Below are 26782 nucleotides of genomic sequence, written 5' to 3'. Positions count from 1 at the left end.
TGGCAGCATCTTGGTCCATGCCTTGTCAATTCATAAGGTTCTATCTTTTGGACATGAAGGGGTCCTTTTCAAGGTCTGTGCTCACAGGAGCAACTCAGGACTTGTGAAAAGGGTGGTGTGAGTGTCAGCTGTGGCACACCTGACCCCCCCAGGCAATATACCTCTTCATTCTCTTGTGATCCAAAATAACTCAGGGAATGAGGTGTGCAGGGTGTCTGTTGTATGATTTGTGACCCCTGCAAGGTTAGGCCATGGTTACACCCAGTTTCATGTTCAGGTTAACTGGGCTGGGTTGGGCCTTACTGCTCCACTAAAGCAGCTTGAATTATAAAGTAGTAGGTGGGCCATGGCAACTAACCTATAGCTAGTCAAGCTCAGTGAGGCAGTCTAATGACATGTCACAGCAGGACGAACATTCATCAGGCTCCACCCTCTACTAGACACTAAGGGTGTGCCCAAATACAAATATGTTATTTGGCAAAGCACAAATAGTGGGTTTTTTATGAATATTTATTTTGTGCAAATATTTTAAAATTTTTTTGTTTTCGGGAATAAAAAAAAAAAAAAAAACAGATACCAGATACCACTGTGCAGGTCGGTTACATCACTGTCTCAGTCTCTCTCCTCTGCTCTGCGGTTACATCTATCGGCAGGTCCCAACGAGGGGAGTCACTTCCACCTGCTACATGACACACTTTTCCTAATTTGGACATCACTCCTGGAGTTGGGGGTGTTCCCCAGAGATAAAGCTGGGCTACCAACGCATGCAAAGTGCTCCCAGGGGACTCTCCATAACCCCATAACCTGTTGTTCCCCTTCTCCTTTCTACAAGGTTAGGTTGTTAAAAATAAGCAATAAATGAAAAGTGCAAAGCAATAATCGCCTTTGAAATTCTTCCCTACATGTTACACGGTATGCTGTCTCTGTGTTATGGGTGTTAACATAGGTAGAGGTCTGTGTGCAATGAGGCAATGAGTAAAGTTTTAGCTCAGTGGTCAGCGCAGTCGTCTATGATCTGGGAGACTGTAGTTCGAGACCTGGTGTGGGGACCTCCTTCACAAAGTAGTTTATTCATAAACACTTACTGTAACACTTTCATTTTCTAAAATTAAAAGCGTAATAAAAACAAAAACAGGATTTTCATGTCTCTTTCCACTTTTATTTGAATGCAAATACAAATATAAAATAATTTTGCTGCCTCAGCAAATATAGATACAAATACAAATACTGGGCTCTCTGCACATCCCTAATATCTAAACAGTAAACTATACAGCTGGATACACTCTGTATCATACAGCATATACTGTGAACAATATGATTTCATTACACTGCTTGAAGTGCAACATTCGTCAATGGTGCATGGACACCATGGGTACATTAGGCCTTAGTGAAATAGAACGAAGGTTAAGATATTGTAACCTTAGTTCTATAAGCACAGACAGAGCCCTCTACTTAGGGACTCGGCCACTCCTACGCCGTCCACTGATGTGGGGGTGGGATGAAAGCAGCAGCGAGACACTTCCTTTTATACTGTGTGAGGCGCACATAATCGGTAAGTGCTTCCTGATTGGCAAGCTACGTATATGCAGATTTCAGTGGACGATTGGGTGTATGTGATGTGGAGGAGAGTATTACCCATAGAGTCCAGTAGAGGGCTCTGCCTGTTCTTATAGAACTAGGGTTACAATATCGTAACCTTCATTATTTAATCTTTCAAAAATTAAACATTGTCTCACTTTAATATTTTGATAGGATACGCATAAAATGCCTTTCTTCCACTCAGTTCCATTACCTCCTGTCAGGATGCCATGTTTCCTTGCAGACTAAAAAGGCGCTTGAAAATCCGAAAAACTTCAATAATGCTGGATATATTTGAGTGTTTGGACTCAGCAACATGAAACTCAAACTTCCTGCTACTAAATAAGTCAGTGTGGAGTGTACAGTTTTCTGATGTCACTTCAGATGATGTCTGGATAGCAAGTTTCTTCAAATAACATGAAATCTCTTATTCGGGTCAGATATCCAGATTGCATTTCAGCCCTACACAACGTCTTAACAGAGTACAGCTTAGTAGTGATACATATCAAAAGATATGACCCTGAGTTAACATATTTGTAGAAAAGTTTATAGGCATCAAAATGCAAGATTTGTTCTGTTTTTACTTTATTCTCATACTGTATGTAGCAAAACAATACATCAAGGCGGTCTCTCCTGGGACAACCTACCCTTCCTACTTTATAACCATGATCCAATTTATCACATAAGGATAGGAAAATACACAGTAAAAACTATCATGTATGCCTTTGATGTTGAACTGATGGCTGTGGGTGTATAATATGAGAATCCAGAAGCTCCAGTACATTCAGAACAGTGCTGCCAATTCTGTTTTCATTGCACTGGCTCCCTGTCTCCTTCAGGATTAACTACAAAGTCCTGCTACTCACATACAAATCCATCAACGGACAAGCGCCTCCCTACCTACAGGAAATGATCATACCACAAACCTCCACCCGCACCCTCAGATCTGCCAGCAGCTTGCCCCTCTGGGCCCCCTGACTAAGCTCCACACCATGGGGGATCACGCCTTCTGCTCTGCTGCACCACGCTTGTGGAACAGCCTTCCTAACCATCTGAAGGCAGCACAGACCCTAGTCCCTTTTTAAAAAAAGGCCTAGAAACCTTTCTATTCCGGAAGGCTTTTTCATCTTGACTCTTGTTATTTTCTTTATATGGGTGTTTTCGTTTTTAATGCTGTAGCACTCTGAGATTCACTGCAATACAGCAGTACAAATTAAATGCATTATTATTATTATTTATAAGTCATGCCCGAACATAAAAAGAACAGACTTACAGTTCTTTTGATAATGTATTTAACACCTGGGGACCGTCTTTGTGGACAAAGTGGCAGCGCCCAGGGTGATTTCATGGTGGGCTCATTTTAACATGTTACTAGCACAATACAATAAAGCTCATTTTGTATGTACAGTAAAAGCTCAAACACCCTTTCTGTAGACTAACAAAAGCAGCTATTTTCTGCTTCATATTTTACCCCCTGTGGACATTAAATATATTCATATCTGTTTTTTTTTGTTTGTTTGGTTTTTTTTTCAGACTCCTTGGACAAAGTGTTGTTCACACTGTCAAATTTGGACAATAGGAACACATTTTGCTGGGTACTTTTAAATCAAGCGGTATTCCCATTGAAAAGTTCCTCCATATAAAGTAAGGGAATAAATGAATGAAAGCAACATGTAACAGGTATTAACAGGCAGTAAAATATTCAGCACTGCCCATCACACCTCCATTACCCTGGTTGCATTTACATTCACTCACCTTTTTATTATATTTCTATCTAGTTCTTTCATTAGACTCCTTGGGGAGAGAGTTGTTCACACTGTCAAATTTGGACAGTAGGCAGACATTATACTGGGTGGTTTTAAATCAAGCAGTATTCCCATTTAAGTGTCCCTCCCTATAAAGTAGGGGGATAAATGAATAAAAGCAACATGTAACAGGTACTAACAGGCAGTAAAATGTTCAGCACTGCCCATCACACCCCCATTATCCTGGTTGCATTTACAGTCACCCGCCTTTTTATGGCTCTCACACCCTGGAAGTGGTAATTCTGGCTTGTAAAGCAAGCAGAGAGAGAGGGGGACATACTGAGTTTAAGAGACACACAATAAAGACTTAGAGACAAAAAGAGAGTGAGTCATACTCTTCTTCTTCGGTCCCATTCTATTTTCTCTCTGTGTAGATTGTGCTGTATTTAATGTGATAATGGAATAAATTGAGAATCATTAATTACACTACCTCTGCCATGGAGGTCATGTGATTGCCCATGCATTCGCTTGACTCTGACCAACGTTAAAACTAATGACCAGAGTGGTTTGAAATTTGTTTCACCCATTCACATACCATTTTACTGTACATTCACCTTCGAGCCATTTTTCAAATGAAAGTATGACATGACCTGTTGCTCATAACAACATTAAATTTGTTGTGCATTTTCATTTTCTCTCAAGAGGCTGATGGCACCCTCCTTTCAAGAGAAAAAATACATATGAATGACTAGAACCACTCAGTCTATTTCCAGTGTTGTATGTTATTGAACAATAAATGGAGAATTTCTACATGTGGGCGTGCATACAGTGCTGCTTGAAAATTTGTGAACCCTTTAGAAATTGCTCTATTTCTGCATAAATATGACCTAAAACGTGATTAGATTTCCATTTAAGTCGTAAAACTAGACAAAGAGACATCAGTTAAACAAATGAGACAAAAACCTTACACTTGTTAATTTATTTATTGAGAAAAATGATCCAATGTTACATATTTGTGCGTGGCAAAACTATGTGAACCCCTAGGATTTTCAATTAATTTGAAGGGGAAACTAGAGTTGGGTGTTTCAATCAATGGGATGACAATCAAGTGTGAGTCTGGGAGGCCCTGCCTTATTTAAAGAAGAGAAATCTGGGTCTTCACTATCAAAGTCTGAGCTTCACAACACAGGTTTGTGGAAGTGTGTCATGGCTCAAACGAAGGAGATTTCTGCGGACCTTAGAAGAAGAGTTGTTGATGCTCGCCAAGCTGGAAAGGGTTACAAAACCATTTCTAAAGAGTTTGGACTCCACCAGTCAACTCACAACTCACAGTCAACTGTGAGGCAGATCATGTACAAATTGAAGACATCCAAGACCATTGTTACCCTCTCCAGGAGTGGTTGAACAACAAAAATTGTGTAATAGTCTGGGAGGCCACAACGTACCCCAAGGTAATGTCTAGGAAACTAAAGGTCTCTCTTGCAGTGGCTACAGTCGATGTTAATGAGTCCACCATCAGGAGAACAATGAACATCAATGATGTGCATGACAGAGTTGCAAGGAAAAAAGCCACGTCTCTCCAAAAAGGACATTGCTGCCATCTATGGTTGCTCAAGACCACCTGGATAAGCCAGAAGGTGATTGGAAAAATATTCTGTAAAAGGATGAGACCAAAATCAAACTTTTTGGCTTGAATGAGAAGCGTTATGTTTAGTGATGAGCAAACACTGCATTCCAGCATAAGAACATTATCCCATCTGTGAAACATTGTGATGGTAGTATCACAGTTTGGGCTGCTTTGCTGCCTCTGAACCAGGACGGCTTGCAATCATTGAGGAGCTATGAGTTCTGAGTTCTACCAGCAAATTCTACAGGAAAATGTCAAGGTATCTGTCTGCGAACTGAAGCTCAACAGAAGGTGGGTCATGCAGTAAGACAACGACACTAAACGCACAAGTCGTTCTACCAAAGAGTGCTTACAGCAAAAGAAAGATAATGTTTTGGAATGGCCGAGTCAAAGTCCTGACCTTAATCCTTTAGAAATGCTGTGGAAGGACATAAAGCATGTAGTTCATGCAAAGAAGCCCACCAACATCCCAGAGTTGACACTGTTCTGTAAGGAGGACTGGGCTAAAATTCCTCCAAGCCGATGTTCACGTCTGATAAACAGTTACTGGAAACGTTTGGTTGAAGTTATTGCTGCAAAAAGGGGTCACACCAGTATCTGAAAGCAAGGGTTCACATACTTTTGCGTCCCACAAATATGTAAGATTGGATAATTTCTTTTTTCTTTTTGATTTCTTTTTGTCTCATTTATTTATTTGGGTTCACTTTATCTAGTTTTAGGACTTGTGTAAATATCTAATCATGTTTTAGGTCATATTTATGCAGAAATAGAGCAATTTCTAAAGGTTTCACAAACTTTCAAGCAGCACTGTATGCACAAACACACACACACTTAAGGACACACAAACATGTTTTTGTCACTTATTGCATTGACTTACATTCATTCCCTGGAGACTACCGTAAGCACAGACACATACATGCCTAATTCCAACCATTATCCTAAGTTTGAACAAAAACCAAGTCTTAACCTTAAAATGTATGTGTATTTACTTATTAGGGTAGTTTGTCACTAACTGTATGAAGATAATTCTGTCTCCACAAAGTGAAATGTCATAACATTTGATAGTGATAGTGTCTCCTGGAGAAGAAAGTCAGAAATTCAAGGTCCTGACTGAGCTTCTTTGTCTTTCCTGCTTTTAAAGGAGACTGTCCTCCCAAGAAAAATGACACAATAGGTCATAATGTCAGTCACCCAAAAATGACATATAGTTACATTTGAGTGACAGATGCCATCTAGCGGCCATAGTAATTATGACTTGGAGCAGTGGTGTAGTTTGGAAGATGTATATACAGTATATGTCAACAATTTTCCTCATTCAGAGGAGGAGGGGTGGATGGAGGCATTAACCCAACAGTGGACTTTGCCACAGGAGATGGCTGTTCATTTCCTGTTTCCAACTGCTTGTCATCCCCTAATCTCAATCCCATGGTTATTACTGTAGCCATGACAACAAGGGTCAACTAGATTTAAGGAAGCAATAACTTTAACCAAACCACGATCCCTAAACCTAATCAATTGTTTTTTGTGCCTAAACCTAACCAGACCTTAACCACAGCGTTGACACATCATAAAACATCATTATTTTTTAACAGTGATTTGTAACAGTTTTGGAAAGCAAAGATGATATTGTCCTGTAGATTACTGCCGATATGGGGCAACGGATTATAAAATGCTCCTATGTGTCATTCCGGAGTCACATGATGAAACAACGTATTTGGTTGGACTGCAGAACTTGTTGCTTTAAAGGAATACTGTGACATTTTGGTAAATATGCTCATTGTTTTCTGACAGAAAATTACATGAGAACATCAATACCATCGATTCACATATCTTCAACCAGCAGGCAGTTAGCTTAGCTTAGCCTAGCCAAGAAATTGTTTGGCAGGTAAGCCCAGTAACACTAAACTGTCATTTCTAAACACAAGTTATAACATGTTAGAGGTGTTGGCAGATTTTGTTGCCTTCAGACAGTTAGGCTAGCTGTTTCTCCATCTTTGTGCTAACCAGCTGCTGCTTGTAGCTTCATATTTAGCGTGCAGACATGAGATTATTATCAGTCTTTTAATTATGATGAAGGTATCCTGTTTAGGTTTTGTTGTAAACAAAGTATTGTATATTTCTCAGCTGAATGCATTTGCATTTCCTACTTCACTACTTTCTATGTCACTAAACATTTGCAACTTTTTTTGAGCATCTGGAAACCTGCAGTGTTTGTATTGGCATCAATGCCTCCTGTATCTTTGGAAATGTGCACATCGCTGCCCCCAATCACCCCCCATTTGTCTTCCTTTGCATCAAACGATACTCGGACCTGCTCATTGGAACATTACTTCCTGTCTTCAAGTCAGTCTTTGTTACCAACCTAACTAACATGCAAATGATTTAAGATAAACAAATCACATATAGAAACTTGAATGGTGTATGGTGCTAAGCTTCAACAGCATTGTTGCTGCCTTTCTGTAATTATGGCCAACCCTTGACCATAGTAATTGTTCAAAAATTTCAGACCACCAAAATTTTTTTTTTCTAATCATCTCAGATTGTAGTCGATTAAGTAAGTACATTTCTCATTCACTGGCAGAGAATAAATGAAGACTGGAGATGGGTATGGCAAGCAAGAAACCCTCCAACTCCTTATATCATGCACCTACAGGACTGGCTACCTCATCGTCTACCACCAACAACTGTGCACACAACATGTGAAGGCATAATGAGGGGACCTGCATGAAGGCTGAAAACTCTTGTCACTGTCCACTGGCTCTCGTCCAAATCGGTTGGAAAGTCTGAATTAAATTGGGGGGCAAAGGAAACTTTGAGGAATCAGGAAGTTAAATTTAATTGGCTCAACACTCCAGGTGAAACATTTTGGTCTACCTACACTCTTCACTGTGTGAATCAATCTATTATTTCAATTCCACATTCATATTGAAAGTTCTCCCACGCCAGCGCACACCATGAACCCTCTCATTTCATCCCTGTTAGTACTTGCTGCCACAACTCCCCTTTTCTTTTTCTGAATGCCTCTCTTTTTTCTATATTTCTTTTTTTTGTGCTCTAACTGTGGCCTGTGCTATTGTGTAACCATGTACGTTTTTCTTCTGGGAACATTCATTTACAGTGTGTGAATGTGCTTTTTTAGATATTGACTGTTATAGTCAGTTTGATCCTGGGCTTACACTCTTTCATGCTGTTGACAGTGAAAAATTATTCAGTTGTCCTATTTGTTGTTTCGTTTTGCCGATGTCCTGTTCAGTAAAATAACAGTTCCAAAGAAATGAGGTAGTCTATAGATGATCAGTTTGCAGTAGAGTAACAAAGAGCCACATACATAAAACTCTGTAGGTTCACAAATAAAACTCTTTACTTAATTCTACAGCAGTGTGACAAACATCTACCACTATTTACACAGCAGCGCTAATTACATCAGTTCTCCAACACAGCAATGGGATCAGCTGCTCATATTACGGTTATATTAGTCATGGTGACTGGTCAGAATGTCCTAGCAAAAAACAAGATTTGGAACACAACATATAGTCTCCAACATTATAGAACAGTGTACTCCTATATTTGGGAGTTGAAGCAACTATACACACACCTGCCGCATGCCTACTATACACAATAACACATTAATAGCTGATTATACAGAGTATAATCACATCATCAGGAATTCTGATGCCATTATTCCAGCTTTGTGAAACATCTGAGGTCAGAGTAGCCATCTTGTATCCACAACTCACTACTTCCTGACTAAATACAAAGCACTCTCAGAAATATAGGTGTTGCTTTTGTAGCAATCCAGTCAACTATTTTGATGGAAATGTAATTTATATGTTTTAAGCCCCTGATATACAACAAACAGGATGTTGATAGCATAGCAGACAATGGAATACTATATCTACATGTGCACAAGTGTTCCACATGTTCAACTGGTGCACTTTTATGCATGTACAGTCTGCAAAGGGTACCCTAGAGAACCAAATGGACATAACCAAATTAGGCAGTGCTGGTATTGGTCTCACATTCTTCACCAGTTTATAATTATCACTCAATTTCAGTGTCACTAACAAACACAAGATCAATATCCCCCCTTTTCCTGGGTTGCAAAAAAACTTTCTCTGACCACCTCAAAATTGACCCCAAGCTCATTGAAATTGAAAGAGCACATCGCATAGGAAATTACTGACACACTGGACATCCAAGATATATTGTACTGAAACTACTCTGGTTCAAGGATAAGGAAGACAGCCTAAAATGTGCAAAGAACCTCAAGGGTACTAACTTTTTTTTTATTAATGAAGACTTTTCAGAAAGTGACTGAAGAAGAAAGAACTGCTGCCCAACTCAGAGCTGAGAGACTGAAAGGCAACATTGCCTGCTTGAAGTATGACAAGGTAGTTGTTCACCCTCCTTGACCAAACTAGAGATGTTTTGCTGTGCTGTTTTTAGAGTTGCCCTCGAATCAGGAGTTGCTCCACTGAATCCTCTAACACTAATATCAACATAATTGATGACTTTGAGTCCTGTGTAAGCAATGTTTTAGTTTTTTAACCCTTTTGACCTAAATAATGACAATATTGGCATTTACGATGAATACTTTGATCCTGACAGTAATCTTGATAACTTTAAAAATGCTAAATTATCATGTCAATACTATAATGAGGATCAGTTTAATTGTTTAACCCAAAGCGAATCGCAGGATAATCAAGTATGTGCTTTTCATCTTTTCACTTGAATATCTGAAGTCTTCCTAAAAACTATGATCACCTAACTCAATATTTATCCACTATGAAGCATATCTTTTCAGTGATTGCTTTTCAGAAACTTGGAATCATTGTTCATCGAAATTCCCCATTGATCACTATTTGATGGTAAAAGTATTAAAATTGGATGTATTTATAGACCACCTGATTCTGACATCAGCACTTTCATGGACGCCTTCTACTGTACCCTGGAAATGATATGTAAGGAAGGGAAAATGTGTATGTTACTTGGTGATTTCAAAATTAACCTCCTAAAATATGAATTGCCATCTACTGATGTTTTTTTTGATGTACTTTCTTCAACTTATTTTTATCCCTTGATTCATACACCTATTAGAATAAAAGGCTCATCTGCTACACTTATTGACGACATATTAAGTAATTATTTAGATTACAATATTATTGCAGGATAATTGCTGACTGATATTTCTGATCATCTTCCGGTATTTCAATTGATTCAAACCAGGGTCAATAAGCACAGCAAATCTAAAAATACCCCGCAAGAGATCACAAATAATCCAGAGGGAATAGTGAGTCTTTCAAGTCATTGATAAATTAAATTTCATGGGAAGATGTTTACCATCAGCAAGATGTTGAAAGAGCCTATCACACATTCTCAGCTATTTTCATTTCTGTTTTCAACAAATGTTTTCCATTGATCAATAAAAACAAATTACTCCACAAATGGGAAACCTTGAGTGATTGAAGAATTAAAAAGATCCTCTATTGTATAGAATAAATTATATAAGAAATTTGTTATGAATCCCACTCCTCTAACCTCATTAATCAATTACTAGAAAAAAAGCTCCTGTGGTTGGGCCATCTGAAATATTGGGGAGTGATGGAATTCCTCCTAACTGCACGGAGATAGCTGATGGTTTTAATACATTTTTTTTTATATATGTAAGATTTTCCTTAGCCAAGAATTTTGATGATTCTGGTGAGACTCCAACTGATTTAATTACAGGTAAATTTTCCTCATTTTGCAATTTTGAGCCATCTACTGCTAGATACATAGTAATGTTATGCAGTTAAAGGATTCTGCTGAGAGACATGATGGAATCAGAAGTAACTTGATTAAAAAAAAAAAAAAAAGTTATTCAGTCATTGATCCTCTTACCCATATTTTTTTCCTTACCCTTACGAACAGGTGTTGTGCCACATGATCTTAAAGTTGCTAAAGTTATACCCCTTTACAAATAAGGCGATCATGATACTTTCACAAATTACTGTCCAATCTCTATACTACCTTGTTTTTCAAAGTTCTAGAGAATCTTGTTTATGCAAGACTGTCAAAGCACTTAGATGAGAACAACACCTAGTACACACATCAATGTGGTTTTCGAAAAAAAAATACTCAACATGATTGATACTGTTGCAGCTTGTTAACAAGATTTCTACTGCCTTGGATGAAAAAAATGCACTTGGTATCTTTTTAGATTTATCCAAAGCATTTGATACAGTTAACCACAATATTTTTATTTCCAAGATTAACAAATATGGACTACAAAATGTTGCACTCGAATGGCTAACCAATTATTCAAACAATAGAGAACAATTTGTACCATAAATGGCTGCATTTCAAATAGATTAAAATTACTTTGTTTCAGATGAACAAACTCACTCTAAATGTTGATAAATCTAATTTCATGATATTTTGCAATAAAAACAAAAAATATTCAAAAGATGACAAATATTCATAAATGATACAGAAATGTTTCAAGTCCCATTTACAAAATTCTTAGAAGTTATTGTAGATGAAAGACTAACTTCATATTGAAGTTGCAAATGGTCAATGGAAATGATGGGAATATTGAGGAACGTTTGTTCTCTGATTCATCCCTCTTCTCATTTAACCCTGTATTATAGTCTAATCTATCCATATATCAATCATTGCAATATTGTTTGGGCTGCTAGATATCCTTTATACCTCAATCAGATACTTTTAATCCAAAAATAATGATTTCAAACTTCACTAGCCAGAATTTTGTGTGACTGGGTATGTCTCACATCTCTTGCATGTTTAGAGTGTTCAAATTTCTGTCTTGATATTTTTTTCTTTTTTTTCTCACATTCTGCTATACATGTTTTTTGTCTATTTGATGTATTGTTTTTACGACTCAATATATTTTTAATGACTTGTTGAAATGAAGGGGAGGACTTTGTATAAGCCCTCTGGGCTTCTTTCCTCTCCTGCACAATTAATATAACTTTTTTTACTGTGCAATATTTTATTGTAACCTCTGTACAAATAAATAAACTAAACTAAACATTTAAATATGGGGATAATGACACACTTCTCCTGGAAGGCATTCATAGTTTTGCAGATGTTGTAGGCACAAAATTCAAGTGAAGTGGGTGTAAATGTCCAATTGTCAGTCGTGGAAAGTTGTAGAAATTGTCAGACAATTTGTACAACCCCTCTGGGTTTTTCTGGTGATAGGGGTCAAATCATGTTATAACGTGAGGTCAACAAGTACAGCTTCCTCCAAACATGAATACCATCTTGCCATTACTAGAATCATTGAAGTGAAATGCACACCTTTCCTTGTGAGTTGCTGATAGACATCAAAGGAAGGAGATTAAAGTGGTACATTAATAAGAGTATGCAATATTTAGATATCTTTTAGTCCTTAAGACAAGTTTAAATGGTTTTTTTTGTGTGTGTTTTTGACTCCAGTTCCTTGCCAAGTTCCACCCTCCAACTTTGCTCCTCATAACACTCGGCTCTTTCTTTATGTAACAGATTGTTCTGCTGCTGTCTCCATGTCTTCTCTCTGTGGAGCTCGTTGGTTAAATATTCCACCTGGTTCCAGAGAGACTCGTTCTCTGTCACCTCTGACTCCAGGTTGGCGGAGAGCTTTGTGACCGTTTGTTCCTGAAAATAACTCTGTTCCACGGCCTTTTGGAGTTGAACCTTCAGCTCCTCCACCTGTTTCACTAGAGCCTCCTGCTCTGCCCCACTGAAAACCCTGAAAATCAGCTGCCCAGTGTTGATGCACTCAGTCTGGAAAACATACTGTATGACTGTCTGAAGAGATGCACTCACAGTAGTACTTGACCCGTTGAAAAGTTTGGAATGAAGTAACTCTGTCTGAGTACTTACTGGAGTATATACAGACCTCCTGATGTCATAATTCCATTCTGTATTATGACACACACACCGAATAGAATTGTTGGTTTGTTGCTTTTTTGTTGGGAGTTCCGAAGTTTTGCATTTTGATTTGCATATTTACATTCAGTTTACATGAATCCACTCACAGATATCAGCAGAGCTTAAACCTGACATTTCTTCAATACTTAGGTCAATGATTAAACTGCTCAAAATGCTCAATTTTTCACCACACAAAAGTCAAAGGAAAGCAGTTAAGGTGTATGAGACAGACCTGATGGAAGAGGAGGAGGGGCGCTTTTTTATGTGAGAGACATCATCAAATGTGAATGTGTGGTTTACAATGCAGGTAACACATTAGAATATGTTAAGATAAAAAAAATGTTATCCCAACAAATGTCTTCGTGAAACACATTCGTGATCACCTCAGAAATCAAATGTGTTGATAGTTTTTGGGGCGACTGCGCCTCAGGAGGTAGAGCAGGTCATCCACTGATCAGAATTAGTTCAATTCCTTGGCTCCTCCTGTCCGCATGTCGAAGTGTCCTTGGGCAAGATACTCAACTCCAAATTGCTCCCAAAAGCTGTGCCATCGATTTGTGAGTGTGTGTGTGTGTGTGTGAATGAGCATTCTGATGAGCAGGTTGGCACCTTGCACAGCAGCCTCTGCCATCAGTGTGTGAATAGGTGAATGTTGGCATGTAGTGTAAAGCACTTTGAGTGGTCGGCAGACTAGAAAGGCATTATATAAATGCAGTCCACTTACCATAGTTGTTCTGAACGGCTTCACTCAAAGGTGGAGTGAAAAGCCTACTGTCACAGAGAGGGGAGGGGGACAGGGAGACGCAGTATCATTTCACTATGGAGATAATGGAGAGCATATTTTAAAAATAGTGTGGCACTCGGTCAGTGTTATGGGTCTCTCGTTTGTCAATATGATGGTAGTGACACTACAGGGTAACCAGAGTAACCAGGGTACCTTGGCTAAGCCGGCTAGCATCTATGAGCATGCTACAGCTAAGTGGTGCGCTGCTAAAATGTTCCAGGTGGAACTTGCGCTCTACAGTTATTGTTCCACACGTTGGAGTAAGTGGATTTTTAAACTATTTTGACAGCAATTGTTTGGGTCACGGAGTGTACTGAACAGAGGAAAGCTATGTACCTAAGTGAACATCCTGTACCAAACAGTTTGGGACGAACACACTTACCATTACATTCCTAATTAAAACCCACTAACCTTAAACAGATGCTGTTAGTGCCTAAACATAATCATAAAGTTTCACTATCAACATTTTGCAACTTGCCAGATATGATGATGAACAATTATTACTCTGTTGTTGATAAAAAGCATAATCCAGGTGATAATATATTCTATCCTAAATGTATATGCAACAAAATGTGTAGCAGATAAATGTAATTTCTTGGAGACCTGGCTGCATATTTTTGACTCTGACTTAGAGGAAAGTAGCATCATTTGTGGGTGATGAGTTGCCTACATAGCGGGAATCATCCTACTCTTTCTTTAAAAGAACACTTCCTCTCAGCGGTACAATGCGATTGGGTATGGATTGTATTATACTGGAATTACCAGTTTCCAAGCTGTAACTATACCATTTATGTCAACATTCAAAGTCATAATTACAACTGGGAATCTTCCTAAAAGTTCAGATATCGCCAACTTGGCACTTAATATTACTTAAGTGATTGAAAAGGAAAACAAACCTCCTGTCAGCTGAAGTCTGTCTTTCAAGATATTGACAATTCAACATTTCAAACCGTGTAGACAACCAACTCTGCAATTTCACAACCATTTTGAGTTGCCTGATGATGTGAGCATAAACACGGGAATCTATGCATCTTGACAAAGCGACATTTATCAAAAGTGTCGAGCGACCTACCATGAATTAGCCTTAACAGTTCTCCACTGACGCTAGGGAAACTACCTGCAGACCTACAGTATCTCTATCAATTATAATGTGACCAAAGCTCAAACTGAAGAAACAAAAAAAAAAAAACCTTGTCACGTGATGAGGATTGACAGTCATGTCAGTGGTCTGTAGGCCAACACTGCTCAGCTCTGCTGCATTTTTCAGGGTGGAGAGAGAGAGAGAGAGAGAGGTGATAGGGATGGAACACTTTCAAACCAGCCGAATGGAGAGTTGTTGTATTGACCAGAGGATTAGGAGAAGGATCTGTCCAGCAAGCTCCATGCAACATTTATCAGCTCAGCAGCAGCAGAAAGGAGAAAGAAGAGTGAGGGAGGGAGAGGAGGCTCTCTCTGCTGCTTCAAAAGCCTGTGGTCGAAGTTTTCAAGCTTCCATTAATGTTGCAAACCTTGTCTCACCAGCTGAAAAGTAGAAACAAGTAGAAAAGGAAGAGAGAGATGAGAGGGATGTGGTGAGAGGACAGAGTTGTAGAATTTGCAGAATGTTTTATCTCCTGGAAAGAATTGAAAAATGAGGAGCAGAGTGTACAAGATGTAATTGTACTGCTGTGTTAAAGCTTCTTACAGTAACTGAAAGATTGATGGTTTCCTTGCCTCTAGTTAATAAGCCCTAACATTACTCTTGATTTAACCTCTAGCCAGTTAAAAAATGCTCTGTGTTCCTGTTTTTAACACTCTGGTCAGGTTGGTCTTTTCTGGGAAACATCCCAGTGGATAGAGGCAGTGGTGTTTTTCATACTTCTGGTGTGTTTCCAATAAACAGAAGAACTACTGTAGGTGCTTAACAATTAGTGACAGTGACAGGGAGAGTGCCACCTACACAAACTCAAAGTTCATCAATAGAGCACTAAGATTTTAAATGACAAAATGGTGCTCTAGTTTTTAGATGATATTCTATTAAATTTGTTTATGCAGTAACATCTGTTGTTGGAACAATGCCCTGAGAAATTGGAATTGTTTGATCTGTTTTCCAGCATATCCAAGCTTCCAAATTGTTATATGATAGTGTATAAGAGTTCTTTACAGTCCAAAAATGGAGATCCAAACTCACCCTCCCTCCAAGGTGAGGTCATGACCTTGCTTTGGACCGACAAAAACGCTTTCTCACAAATAAAAACTACTAATCTGCCAATGGCAATAATATGTATTAGTCTAAAAATATGGCATGGTGGCCTACGAGCACCAAAAATGTGGCCATTCCTCTTGGATTATATGTGACGTTACATGTTTCACTACAAACGACACATATTACAGCCAAATACCAGCAAATGAAACTATAGCATCTCATCATAATACATTATGATCTTTTCCATGTCCTAATAGTAGCCTGATAAACATGGCTGGTAAATGTTGAACTTTCTCAATAAATTACATTTAAAAACCACCTCTCATCTTCAGTCTTATCCTTACAAACATACTTAAACCCCATGTCACATCACAAACACTACCACAACTTGTTAAACTCAGCCTCCCAGTTCAATGTCAACTGTTCTGCTGTCTTAATGTCTGTGTGTTCTGACACCATCCAACTGCTTTGTCTTATGTCTCTATGTCTATTTGTTATGTTATTGCATCAATAAAGATAAAAAAGAAACAACCCCAACACAATACACAAAACATACCGGATCAGTTTAAATAGCAGAGTATGATTGTGTAACAATAGTTTTCATTTTGCACTAATCTTTCTTCACACTTATTCTGAAAAACACAGCTTCCCATTTTTACCACTGGAGTACTTGGAAGAAAACGATGCAGCTGAAAAGTTGATCAGTTACATTACCATAACAATTTCATGGCCAAAGTGTCAAATAATGAGGTAAACGTATGTAGAAGTAATCCCTGCAGCTTCAGACTGCTCTGAACGCTGAGTTTCCAACATTTTTTTTCTACTTTCAGCCTGAGCCGACATGGCTGTTTTTACTTGTACTATTCCTCCCTGCATTATTTCTAACTGATCTGCTGAACAAAGAGCTCCAAATATCTCCATATCTTGTTGTGTCACTTGGTTTTTAGCACTGCTAATGAAGCTCCACTAATTCAGTGAGAACATGTTTCATTTCCTGTAAATTCTTCACAATAAAAGTCTCCCATTATTTAGTCATTTAAAATATTTTAATGTGGAGCGGTAAAGCAGGAAATGTTGGGTTTTCACAGCAGCAACTGCCCCTCGGCAGGCTTCCAGAAAGCTGGCTAATCAGAACAGAATGGGCTCATTGGGAGGAGGGGCTTAAAGAGACAGGAGCTAAGACTGCCTGTTAGAGACAGAGGCTGAACTGAGGGGCTGCATAAAGGGCCAGTATAAGATAAATAAGGAGTTTTTTTTAAAACTTTGAATCATGTAAAGCTACTCTAGTGGAGTCCTAGAATAAAAAATATAGAGCTAGAAATGAGCATAATAGGTCCACTTTCATGTATAGAACTTTGAGTGTGTCAATATTTAAAAGCTATTGTATATTAATTAAAAATAACATACAAAAAGATCATTAATGATTCTGTTTTCTTTCCAGGAATCTATGATTTAATTATTTGAATGACATCAAACCCACAGAGCAGCCGAAGGAGCTAGCCAATCAAAATCCATGCTGCTGCTCTTCAGTCAGTTTTAGGTGGCATATTACACATTTTTAAATTGTGGTAAATGTGCTTCTTTGCTTTTCACTGATATTTAAATGAGAAGATCAATGAATACCACTCTCTTGTACACCATGTGTGGTAAATATGAAGCTAGAACTAGCAGCCGGTTAGCTAAGCTTAGCACAAAGACTGTAAATGAGGGAAACAGCCTAGTTCATAAATTGTGAAATGGAATATAAGACAACACATTAGCAAATTGAAGGACAAAGAGTTACTTTAAAAAAAAAAAAAAAATCATAAATTTTGTTTTTAGTGACACCACACTAATGTGCACTCAGCAAGAAAGATGGAAACAATACTGATGGCTATTCAATAAATCTCACAATATATCCTTACAAAAGACAGGGAGAAGAACATTTTAACCTTCAACCCTTGAGATAACATGCATTTGTCAAAGTGAAGGTGTTCAACATGCAGTACTGTTACACTATTTTGTTCATTGTGTATAATGGGTGTGGTGGAAATTACCAATGGCATAATTAAGAAATATAATGTACATTACATTTCCGAGAAAGTTTGACCTAGTTACAGAGGTCAGATCAACCACTCCCTCCTCAAACTCTAAATCTAGTCACTTCTTATTGTTTACAACAAAGTACATATCTTACAGTGATTGGCTGTCTGAAACAGTGTAATCCTTTACTCCAAAGTCTCTAGCTTATCTGAATTATGGTACATAGTGCAAAAAAATCATTACATAAGACACCTCATTTCAACAGTACGTTTTTTCGCAATGAACAGAGTACACTACTAAACCCTAACCCTAACCCTTTCCCACTCCTAAGAGCATGAAACCAAAGTCCAACACACATATACAGTACATGTAGTCTGACAGGGGTCATGACATGTAATCTTAACAGTATAAAAATCAGAACAGGACATGAATGATAAATCCACAATGCTTCATGCTACTTTACTTTAACATGGGCTACAGTTGTACAGAATGGCGAAGCGTGGCCCTGGACCCTGGGCCTTCAATAGTGGCAATAAAAAAAAAAAAAATCAAACATAGCAATAAAAATAATAGCCAGAGCAGTGTCACATGGAAGTTCAGCATATTAAAGGTTTCTTTGCCCTAACTGGCTTCACAACACATAAAGGTGATTCACACAAAACTGGCTATCATGACTACATTTAAATATGACATGTAAAAGCCTATATTATTTTGTGAAAATAAATGAAACAAGCAAATCATGTTGACTTATTTCATATATTTGTTTAGCTAGAATGAAAGTAAAATATCTAGAATAATCATTAGCTACTGTTAAAACAATCCATTGCTAATACAATGTATTTGAGTTTGTTCGAGCTTAGACATACTTGAATTTCAATGTAGATCTCTCTACCAGAAGTAAAGGCAGCAACGCCATTCAACCAAGTTAAATGCAGATATCAGATGTCTCATACTGACCAGCCAACACCTCCTGAGGTGAAATGAGAAAAGGCACAAGCTCTTTTTAAGCTATGCTCAGCCGTTTTTCACTGGCCTTAATTAAAGCATTTATTGCCATTTAATGGCCATGGTAATAAAAACTAGAGATGCAAATTGTAGGTTTACAGTATACTTCTTACAGCATGCATAGGAAACTGTGATTATCAAATAATTAAAATGATAAAATGACTGTGTTCATTTCTCACTGAAATGTGTCTTGACTGCAGACTAGTAATAGGAAAATGAATGACAAATATATCAATTTCATACTGACTTCTGTGCCTGGACACTGCAATACCCAACATAAATTCAAACACAGCAAAAATTAAGACACAAAATTGAACAAAAGTCAAACTCAAATCACAGTTACAGTTTTTAAAAAAATGTCCACAGATTGACATTGAGACCAGTTAACAACCAGCAACTTGTGCCCATGAAGCAGTCAACAAAGACTTTCTGCTTCCTTTTGGCCTTCAACTAAATATACTGCAGTGTTCTTGTCAAATTTTACCCAGAGCAGGGCAACAAGTAAATTCATCTTTCTCATTCAGCAGAAAAATAGAACTGGGAGTTACTGGGTTAGTGAGTTACCGTTCGTTGTCATTCTATCGTCTATTTTTTCCCTCGCTCACTCACTGACTACCTTCGTGGGTCACTTATCCACTATATGTTCACGAATGCCCGGAATATGTTGGGATACTGTCCCACACACAACTCAACAAAATATGATGCTCAGACAACTGTCAAAATCACATTCATCCCCACATTGACTTGAATTACACAGGCTACAGCTACTGAAGGTCCTGGCAGAGGGGAGTTGCTGATTCACCTAGCTACCATCGGAGGAAAAATTGTGATTGGTCCATTTTCCGTTACATTATATTAACCCACTGTTTGCCAAGACATATTAGTCCAAGTTTATAACGATGATCTAGAAATTATGGCTATTATTTGAGTGAATAAAAATAATTAAAAAAATATTAATTAAGAGTACAAAAATTCTTAAAAAAAAAAAATTCAATATTTTTTCTTAGGCCTTCACTGAATACCTTAAAGGCCCAGAAGGTTTCCGTCTGGTTGTACATAGGGAGTAGTGGAATAATAGTTCTGGTTGTTTGCCAAGAAGAAGAGGGTATTCAGGCAAATGCTGATAGTACCAACCCATTAGCTTGAAGAGTTGGAGAATGGGAGAATAAACAATTAGAATAATTACATTTTCCACTCTGTACTTACTACAAGTGTTAACCCCAAGACTGAGGCTAAACTCATTACTGAGAAAAAGAAACAAAGAGAGGCAGAAAGAAAGAGGGAGAGGGAGAGAGAGAGAGAGAGAATGAGAGAGGTGTGTGGAGAAGATATCAATTTCAGCAAATTATATTACCCATGTTAAGGAGAAACAGAATTTTGTCTAATAAGTACTGTTCTGGAGAGTGAGTATACGTGTGTGTGTGTGTGTGTGTGTGTGTGTGTGTGTGTGTGTGTGTGTGTGTGTGTTGTTCTTGCCTGCCCTTGATTGTGACCCTGACAGCTGGAGAGATCTACAGCCAGTGGACAGCTACGACCATCTACTACATTACTGCTGCTCTGTCCTTTAATCTGCTCTGTGTGTGTTGGTGTGTGTGTGTGTGTGTGTGTGTGTGTGTGTGTGTGTGTGAATGGTTAGGACACTAACTGGGTGGTTCAAGGCTAGATTATCATCATTCATCATCTCTGGTGCACACATACTGTATGCACAAATACAACAACACAGGCACAGGTGCATGCAGAAAGACTGACAGTGTAGGTCACTAATTGACGAACAGCACATTTACACACACACAAACACTTTTGAGGCTTCGGGTATTATCAGTCTTATGGTAGCAACATAAGGTATGAATCCAACATCAGTGGCCATATTTGTCAAGCTTTCAGAGAGGGAAGTCACTCCTAGGAGTACTAGGAGTAAAAGCATTTTATCAATTTTCCTAATTTAGGAAATCACCCCTATATTTGTTGATATTTAGGAGAGCAAGAGAGGAGTCCTGACCTGTTAGGAGTTTCCAGGAGATGGTGTTCAGGCAGAGATATTCCATGAGAGGAGAGATGGTTTATGAAAGATTGATGAGAATAAATGTATTGAAAGATTGTTTCTACAAAAAGAAAAAGTTGTAACGGGGAACATGCAAGTTTGCGAAAGTGATGAATCAAACTTTGATCGCGCTTATATGTGTGTTTCCCCTCATATAGGGAAGAAAAGTTGACAGGAGGTAAAGTTAATTAGGGAGTGGGACTGTGGAAGAGAAGATGCCATACAGTGATGCAACACAGTACACAGTTTATCACATGTATATATATGCAATATATAAACAAGATGCTGCAATATTATAGAAATTGTAAAACAATGTGGTTGAATGAGGCTGATTTCATACAGCTGAGTCAAATTAGGCCTCCTACTATTTTAATTTACTTAATGGGATACATATACATTTTTAACCCACGTGAGTAGCTTTGTTTACAGCCTACAAAGGCTAGATGGTGTGTACATACTGTATCTATTTAAGAGAACTGCAACACATAATTATAGTTTCTACTTTGTGGCTGAGTGTCGGAAAACAGCAACATCACACTCTCTCTTAAGACTCCCCCGCCTTAGTGAAAGCAAGAGAAGGACGATTCATAAATGAGTTTCAAGTCCTACTCTGAGGTTGGAGTATTTTTAACTTTCAGAAAAATTGCTATGAGTGATTCTGAGAAGCTTGATAAATATGGACTCAGACCTTCTGATATGGAACCTTTAAATTTCAATCAACACACATCATACACAAACACTGTAACTCCTGAGGGACCTCTACAGCCTGCAGGGCGAGCTAACTTGCTAGCATGGTTACTGCCAGCTGAACACTATTGACTGTGGGAGCTGTTATCACAATGTTATGTAATTGAACACATTGAGTGTGGGTTAGATGTTGTTTTATGAGTTTTTATTTTAATAAAATGTTGCAATGGACACCTTTCAGTATGAATCAACAATTGAAAATAATGTTTGTTGTCTTTTAACTTGAGCTTTGTCCTTTTCATTATCTGATATCCCTTCAGAGCTGGTGGAAGTCTTTTGCAGGGTGTCAGACCCACATGTTAAAGATCTTATGAAAATATTCTGTGATCATGAAACTGTAAAATGGAAATTGCAAAGCAACTTACATTGAAGGGAGCTTTAAATGTGCTTTTCAGTGGTCACATGAATATTTATGGTGGATATAATGCTATATTTTGGATGGATTCTTGCTTGTCTTTATTAAATATGTGTCTCATAATCATCCATTTTACAATTTAAATGATTTGCACTGAATAATGTGGTAAGATTATAAGGTGCTTTGCCAGAACTAAAAAGAGATTAAAGACTAAAGAAATGCAGCAGGTTGACTAGCAAACTTTACCATGTTTTTCCCTTTGTTGTTGAGAGTTTTAGTTTTCCAAATACAGTTGTGATACAGTATGTGCTTCTTCACTGATTACCTTCTTTTAGTACACACAGACTAACTAACAAGGCTACTGAAAAAGAGCCTATACTAATGCCTCTGGCTGACACAGTTTGTCATAAGATTCTTGACTTAAAGGCAAATCAGCAGGATCAGCACCATGGACAGCGTCGAAGACGTACAGATTTAAAACAGATTTAAACTTTATACTTATACTCACAAGAAATCAATGTACTTTACCCTTTTGTACTGACATGGAAAGATGCTATTCTCTTCTTTTTTGGCTGTGAGTGGCTTCTTTATTACCTTTGTGATTGCATTATGGGTCAATACACACACACACAACAAAAAAATTACACAGAGGTCTTCTGCATTCTGACTTTATTTGGAGTGAACTACTGACACTTTTCTAATGTTGGTCTCCATACTCGTTCCTGTAGTATTGTACGTAGTACAGTATGTGTCACAGCTAATGTGCTCAGAATGAGCTTGTTACTTCAAAAGTTGTGGAACTGCTTTGTTCAGTTGCCAGAGGAAAGACTGACCAAGAAGATCTTTAACTGGGATCAAGCACACAGTCATCCTTGATTAAGAGAGGTCGCTGCAATATTTTCCCTTTTTGATTTGAATTTTATTTTCAGGAATAACTTGCAGTCTAATATAAATTCAGTCAAACAAAAACTATTAAAGCTTTATAAAGAACAATGGAAGGAGGAAATTTGTAAGAAGCCAGAGCTTCAAAATTATGTTCAAATCAAAGAAGATTACCACACGGAACCATATACAAAATTAAATTTACAAAGAAGGCAAAGGTCCCTGTGTGTTCAGTTAAGAACAGGTACTTTACCACTGGCACTCGGGGTAGGCAGGTATAAAAGGTGTTTCTGAAGAACAATGTTTATTTATTTACTTTTTTATTTATTTTGTGATCTTGGTGTTGTCAAGGATAAATTTCATTTTGTATTCCATTGCCCTTTGTACAGTGACTAGAAGAATTACTTGTTTGAAAAGATTAAATCAAAGAATCCTGATATGTTTTGGTTGTGTGAAGCGGATATGTTGAGATGGATTTGTAATGTGGAGATTTTTGTTTTGGTAAGATTTGTAGAAAATGCATGGCTGCTAAGACAGAGAACACTGTTTTCATCATAACAGGATATTTCTGTCACGTAAACTGAATGTTTAAAAATGTATTCCTCTTGAATTTGAGGAACTGTACATTACAATTTGTCATGTGGTCCTGATTATTGTCTAGTGTATTGTATTCTCCTATGGGCTGGGCACCAGAAAAGGTGCAAGACACACAAATCAACAAATCAATCAATCAATCAATCAATCCTGAGTGATGCATTATGATTGGTTTGTAGCCCTAATGTTGCTAGATTAATACATGTCTGTCGCCACCAGTAAGCTCACTTTAACCACAAATAGTTTCCTGCTACCTCACATTATGTCACACAGACAGTCTTAAAAAATGGTGGGCAACCAAAAAAAAAAAAAAAGAAAACAGTTTGGAAAAAAGCAATCAACCTGTATGGGAAGCAGCTGGTTCTGCTCCCAAAACTTCACACTTCCAAGAGTTTGAAAGGAGATTGTACATCATGAGCAAGTGACTGAAAAGTAGAATGAAGAAATGCTTCATTTACTAAATCACCAATCAGTGAGAAAGACCAGTTGGCTATTTTGACATGATTATTATATGTAATTTAACATATTAACATGTTAGATGTAACATACAGTAAAAAAAGTTAAATATGATAAGTGTTCATCTTGTATATAGTCAGTGTATTTTAGATGCAGTTGGTCGGGACCATTGTCAATAAATGTCACTGTTTAAAACTTTTGAATTGTCTTTTTTTTTGTTTGTTTGTGTGTTTTTAATTCGTGTTTTATTCTTATCAGAGCATAAAATTAATCAACTAAAAGTATAAAAATTCCTCTACATATCAAATTACACATAACCTAATTGTATATCAACTTGAACTATCAAATACAGCTGGTACAATATTTTGATGCCAAAAATGCACAAATATAGGGCTGCAACTAACAATTATTTCCATTATCTATTAATCTGCTGATTATTTGATCAGTATGTTTGTTCCATAAAATGTCAGAAAATGGTAAAAAATGTTTATCACTGTTTCCCAAAACTCTGGCGACATCTACAACCCAAATATATTCAGTTTACTGTAATAAAATACCAAAGACACAAGTCAATAGTAACATTCAAGAAGCTGGAGTCAGAGAAGTTGGACTTTTTTTTTCTTAAAAGAAAAAAAAAAAAAAAAAAAAAAAGACTCAAAATGATTGACTTGATCAGTCATAGTTGGTGATTAATTTAATAGTTGGCAACTAACTACTAACTAAAATGAATTGTTACAGCTCTACACACACATAAACCTTGAGGTATTGCCTGTACAAAGCTAATGACTTGGTTTGATCAACTCAGCTCATGTCTTACATTGAAGGAGTCCTGTGTCATAACATCTGCTAATATGTTTACCTATGAGAACTTTACATTTGACTGCTAACTGGTGATCACTGTTTCAAGAATGTGCACCATGATGAAACTCTTCACTAGAAAAGCTTTTTCACATGTACACAGAAGGTAGTAATGTTGTACTTCATACATGTTTGACCTTTGTTTGGTCTATCCTGTCTCTTGTGACCATCGCACCTGGCCTATAGACTGGAGACCAAACTGAGACCCCCCTCCCTCTCTCCCCGTCTCTCCCTCAGCAGAGCAGACCTGTGTTTGAGCCTTGGAGGCGCCCTGACCGAGCAGAGCCTCAGCTACACTCACCCACTGCGCCTTTGCTGTCACCTTTTAAATAAAGGCTGACTCTGGCTCTCTTTTGATCCAAGTTGTTGTTTGATTTACCTCCTGCAAGGCCAGGTCCACACAACACACATTCACACACAAACCTTGCTCCTGGAACTAAATCATGATGTCAAAGCACACGCACGTCATACTAATTGTGTCATTTTAGACTTTCCTTTAACACTGACAAACACAGAGTGACCTGGAATAAATAAAAGCACACAGTCTCCACGAAGCTTCCAGACTGTCAGAAAACAACGTCATCTCGGTAACATGCATTATGTTGACAACCAGTACATATCACAATCCTGCTCATGATTAAAGCTCATATTTTCACATCATATTTTATGCATTTTGTGATATGTTGGTAAACAAAACAAACTGGTAGCCTCAGTCTCACCCCAGTACAAATGTTTTTTTTTCCAAATTAAGACCACATTTCCTATGAGGACCCTTGCTTTCAGTTGTGGATGTTTTTAAGTCAAGTGATTTTTGGCTCTACTGAAGGAGCTAAACATGTTGGATGTTATTTTTCCATTGATCTTTTAACTAATTCCACCATGTGCCATCATCATAACCTTTAAAAACTAGAAGAACAGCCCTCTCTAGATATCATTAGTACACCATTTATGTTTAGTTTTTTCTGATTTGGAATTTTTTTTATGGTAAAATACTTGATAGTTTTACCTATTTAGGACTCTGCAAACTATTTACAACAATCTCAAATAGTCTGAAAAGGAAACTCTTTGGTTTGACCTTCTCTCTCTCAGACAGATTGTCTGCAACCTTTGACAAGTCTCAAAAGTAGACATTGCTTCGCTTTAAACAGTCACAAAATATAAAAACCTACAGTTGCTGGGAGGCACAGACATCACAGGTACTGCTAATGCAAACCCAACATTTCCTACTGGTGCTGCTTCACATTAAAGGCATTCAAGCAACTTTTATTGTTAAGTTACAGTTACAGAAACCGTCATCACGGTTAGCACTGAGAGTGAATGTTCATTGTAAATGAGTCTACAAATAAAGAAAATGGACATTTTAACATTGTTTTAAGGTTGTTATTTTGGCATTTTGCTACTGATCACTAAAAATGTGTCTGTAATGCAAGACAACTCAAACTTAGTCATTTATAAATCAAGAATGCTACACATTAGGTAGTTTGAGCCTCTTAAATATAATGATTTGGTGCTTTTCTGTGTTACAGGAATAAATATCTTTGGGTTTTGGACAAACAGGCCTCTGGGAACATGTGATGGACTTTTATCACAATTTTCCGGTATTTTTAAACAAGTCATTGGAAAAAATACTAGATAATGACAATAATCAGTTGCAGCACTGGGGGTTAAAGTGGGATTTGGCAGGTGGAGGAACCCTAAGATGCAGTGTAGCAGTGCAGTGGGGAAAATTACTATCAACTCAAAATAACTCCTAAATTGATTTGCACTAAAAGCTCCAGTTTTCTATGTGGACAGGCTATGTGATCAGCTGATCTTCTTTTAAGCTCCCATTTCTTGCTGTGGCTGTGGGCTGTGCTGCATTTGAATTAACCAGATAACTTCAACAAAACATCATCTACATATCCATTGTCTGATTAAAAAAAAAATCTACAATTAATGATCATTATCACACATTAACGTTAATAATGTACTTTCTAACTGGGAAATACT

General features: G+C 37.6%; 1 long non-coding RNA gene across 2 annotated transcripts in view; it reads right to left on the bottom strand.

Moving 5' to 3' along the window:
• LOC121899941 overlaps positions 1–26782 on the bottom strand; it is a 160088-nt gene that overhangs the window by 31276 nt on the left and 102030 nt on the right. Inside the window, exon 1 of one of the 2 annotated variants that reach the window (XR_006096833.1) lies at positions 13589–14933. The exons of the other annotated variant lie outside the window; for it this stretch is intronic. This is a non-coding gene — a long non-coding RNA (uncharacterized LOC121899941). Of the gene's footprint in view, positions 1–13588; positions 14934–26782 lie in introns of those variants that run through there. 2 annotated transcript variants of the gene reach the window in all.

This window comes from Thunnus maccoyii, chromosome 7, assembly GCF_910596095.1.
Source record: "Thunnus maccoyii chromosome 7, fThuMac1.1, whole genome shotgun sequence".
NCBI lineage: Eukaryota > Metazoa > Chordata > Actinopteri > Scombriformes > Scombridae > Thunnus > Thunnus maccoyii.
The sequence above is the reverse complement of the archived record's forward strand: the minus strand, read 5'-3'. Positions and strand labels throughout refer to the sequence as shown.